The following is a 4,408-nucleotide window of genomic DNA, read 5'->3' on the forward strand; positions in this document are numbered from 1 at the left end:
CTTGAAACACACACAGCAGCACCGAACTCAAGAAACAGAAAGGGTAGAAAGGAGAGGGATTCACAGGAAGACGGGGAGGGGAGAGTGAGGACTGGAGGTGTTCAAAATCGATTCGGACCGAACAAAACCGATCGACCGAACCGAAAAAATCGAAAACCGAATAAACCGAAAACTGAAAAAACCGAAAAAATTGTGTTTTGCTGTTTTTATTACAGTTCGGTTCGGTTTTCGGTTCTGACACTGAAAACCCTAACCGAACCGAACCGAACCGGTTCAAAAAACACAAACAAAACCAATCCCCCCACCCCCACAATGTGACCTAACCTAGCCGCCAACCCTCACACACTCTGCGCCCTCTACTCTTGAAACCCACTCCCACTCTCGCAACAGCCAGCACCTCCCTCTCCCAACCTGCGTGAACCCTTTCCTCCCACCATCTCCCTGCGTTGACTAACCCCTTCCTCTCACCACCTCCCAGCGCCACCGAACCCTTCCAGAGTTCCAGTCTTTCACACAGCGCCGCCGAACCCTTCGTCCCAGCACCTCCTCGCGGACAGCACCAGCCAACACCATTGTCGCGAAGCCAGCACCACCCCCGCCACCACCCACAGCATCGTTTCTAGTATATATTTGTTCATGGTTTTTGTTCATGGTTTAATTTATTTGTGGTTGATTTACTGAAATTGCTTCTGATTGTTGGTCATGGTTTAATTTACTTCTTGTTGATTTCCTGAAATTGCTTCTGATTGTTGTTATGTTGTTCACGGTTCATGGTTCAATATTCAAGCTCAGAGGATGTCCTTAACAATTAACATAGAAAGCTCTTCCTTGTTTTGGGTGGTTGCTTGCATTTTATGAATTATCCAATTATCTAATATCTAGTTTTGTTGTTTTGCTTTTTTTATGTTTGTTGAAATAAATGCGTATGTGTATGTTAGATTCCTTATATTAGAGTGGCAGTAACTACTAGAGGATGGTTAGATTAGAGAATGACTATTTTATTTGAATTTAATCTGCTTGATCATTTTGTTGTTTTCAGTAATTTGTTTAATGAATTTTGTTAGCAAGAGGAGCAACATGTGTTCTGTGGGAACCTATTGATATGTTAGAAAAAAATACTATTAATCATTAAACTATAGAGTATGGAGTAGCTAGGAATTTACATATGTTTATTTAATTTAGAATTTGCTTTGAGCATAGGAATTCACTGTTCAATGTATTTAATTAGGAAAATTGTTTCTGATTGTTCAATGTATTTGTTTAGGGAAATTGGTTCTGTGGTTCACTGTTCAATGTATTTGTTTAGGAAAATTGCTTCTGATTGTTCAATGTATTTATTCATTGTTGGTGAGCATGTTGAGAACTATCACTGCCACTACTATTGGCATAATGCTGCGATCAAGTATCTTTCATTAATGGAACGAAGTGAGGTAATTGTTTCGAGATGGTACAGGCAGCTGCGGGATGCATAAACAGTGGTAGAATCTTGCAATGACTGCTTTCCTTGTTGTAAATTTGTGGCTTTATTAATCTGGTAGAACTTGAAAAGCTTTATTAATCTTCCAAGATTATGCGTTCCATTTCTTCGATCAGCTAGACATACTTGTTCAATGATATAGTTAGCTTTGGATCTCCCAATTGCTTGAAATGTTTAGATCTCTGTTTGCAGATTTTATGCATTCAGTTGAAAAGAGTTCATATGAACAACTTTGGAGAACCTATCAAACTACAGGTATTTTTAATGTTCAGTGAATCATGATGTTTATGGGCTAGAAATATCCTTTCCTATTGTTTAAATCTGTAGAAATTTACAGGATACAAAAACAAAAAATAGCATATAAATGGTCAAGAAAGAGTTTTTGTGTTATGATAATGGATTGATGCTGCGCCAGTTCCTCTTCCAAATGAATCTCCAAGCATCAGATCTCCGACTGCATTGCCTGCTGCGCCAGCTCCTCGTAGAAATACTGGAAATTTATATTTATTTTTTGTTGTGTTGACTATTGAACTTTTAAACTTCTTTAATTATCGAACGTTAATTTCTTTTGTCATTTAATTTCATTGGATTAAGACTTTGTTAGTTATTTTTGTATTTGTGTTTGTTGATTTCAACGTGATGACATTGTGAAATAATATGGTGGTATTTTTTTAATTGATTGAAAAACCGAATAAACCAAACCAAACCAAACCGAATTTAATTGTTTTGGTTTGGTTCGGATGGTCTCGGTAAAAAAACCGAACCAAACCGCACCGCGAACACCCCTAGTGAGGACGGCGCCGGCAGGCGTCACTGCCGCCGCGCCGTGGCGTCGCGCAGAGAAGAGAGAGGTTCGAGCCGAGGAAGGAGAAGGAGGAGAAGGCCGCGCTGTTGCCGCCGTCCCTGCGCCGCCGCCGTTCGGTCTATCCACGAGCTGCTGTCAGAACCGTGCGTGGAGGAAGCCGTCGCAAGGAGAAGCGTCGCGTCACTGCCGCTGTCTGGGCCGTCTTCGCCGTCGCCAATTCCCTTCGTTGCCGCCGTCGATGATGAGCCCAGTCGCCGCCGATCTGGTCTGAGGGTGAGGGAACACGAACAGAAGGGAAGACGGGGAGCCACCGCCGCTGCTGGCTGAACCCCCCAGTGCTCCATATCGCCTCTGCCATATGGAACCGGCTTCGTTATAGCTGAAAGGCTGGGCTTGGAAGGTGCTTCCGTCGTCATCTCTTCTCGCAAGCAGGTCCTTTTCCCTTTCTCTTCTTTTTTGTCTCCAATTAATTATATTCATTACTCAATTTCCTTGTTTCTACAGCAAAATGTTGAAGAGGCTGCAAAGAAACTTAGGGCTAAAGGAATTGAAGTTTTGGCCCTTGTTTGCCATGTCTCCAACGATCAACAGAGAAAGGATTTGATTCAAAAAATCGCACAGGTCACCCTTTTCTATTCATTTTTATCGAATGTATTATCCTTTATTAAAATTTGTTTGAATGTTGTTGAACATTACATAAGTGTCGAAATATATATGTGATTGTGTCAACCGCAGCTGCAAATCCTTCTGTTGACCCTATTTTGCAAACCAAAGACTCTGTTCTTGACAAGCTTCACTTGCCCTGCAAAGTGTTCCTTGAACATCTAACAAAACTGCATATATCTTCTTGTTTTTAAGTCTGATAATTATTCGTAATATGCTTTATAGGCCTTGGCTGCTGAGATGGCCCCAAACACTCGTGTAAACTGTATTGCTCCTGGTTTTGTGCCAACTAATTTTGCCTCGTTTATTACCAGTTATCAATCATTATCTGAATACTGTTATCATGATTGAGTTGGAAAATACATAGTACAAATATCGTTGTGTTGGAGCTGATAGTTACACATCTATTACAGATAACAGAATCTAAGTAACAGAATTGAAAAGCCTGTGACTAACGGATTTGACTGTCTCAATAGAATTGATAGATTTAGTTATAATTATAATCACTTTTTTACTCTCCACAGATTTTGGTAAGGGAAAAGGGTTTTGCTTTCTTGGAAAGATTTTTTAGGTAAGATTTCCAGGAATGTGAAAACATTCCACAAACCACACCTGCTAAAGGGTGTTGATTATAGCTCCCATTGTTCTTGTTGTTTGCTTATTATATCCATCCTCTTTTTTTTCTTCACTCTGTCATTCGTTTCTTTCATCTGTAGATGTTTCATTCAAAGTCATTGAGACAAGATTCCACTTCTAGAGAGCTGCTGTTGTTGCAGAAACTAGAGGAAGTTGGAAACTCTGTCAAGGTAGAAAAGTAAAGACAATATATTATTATATGTGCAGTAGTCAATTGCATGAACTTCAGGATGAGGAGAAACACAAAGGTTAAGTATGGATTGAGACAGAAAATGAAATAAAAACTTAAAAGTAAAATAGGGAATAAAAGACGGGAAAAAATAAGAAGAAAGAAAGAAGAAAAGATATTTAGTTGTATGTTTTGATTATATATTCTTTTGGCTAAGCACTGGTGATTTATGGTCACTGCAGAAAATTCAGAGTTTATTTAAGGAGCAACAATCTCATACAGTAGAATCTACAGATTGAAGTTTGTGAAAAGTTCATGTAACCTACTTTCCAGGTAATGATAAACACTTTAAGGTGTTTGTTATAAATAAAGAAGGTATCATATTATATCTTAAATATATCATAGAATATCAAAGCATATCTATCAAAATTTTTCTAAACATTTTGGATAAAACTTAATGGATAAAATTATAGTTAGTGTTATATCTTGTTTCTAATCTTTTGTTTCGGTTTTTCTTATCTACAGGAGTGCTGAAATGGTGACCACATGCTACCTTGAGGGCTCAAGAATATTTTGATTCATAGAAAGACTAATCTATGTTAGAACTTTTAACTTTTGGTTAAACTTATGCAAGACATATAACTTGTAGAACTAATCA

The 4,408-nt window shown here is 38.7% G+C and overlaps 1 pseudogene; it reads left to right on the forward strand.

The window, feature by feature from the left end:
- Positions 1 to 2,217: 2,217 nt before the first annotated feature.
- On the forward strand, positions 2,218 to 3,296 carry LOC112769951 (tropinone reductase-like 3; annotated as a pseudogene).
- Positions 3,297 to 4,408: the final 1,112 nt, after the last annotated feature.

Source organism: Arachis hypogaea, chromosome 18, assembly GCF_003086295.3.
Source record: "Arachis hypogaea cultivar Tifrunner chromosome 18, arahy.Tifrunner.gnm2.J5K5, whole genome shotgun sequence".
NCBI classification, from domain to species: Eukaryota; Viridiplantae; Streptophyta; class Magnoliopsida; order Fabales; family Fabaceae; genus Arachis; species Arachis hypogaea.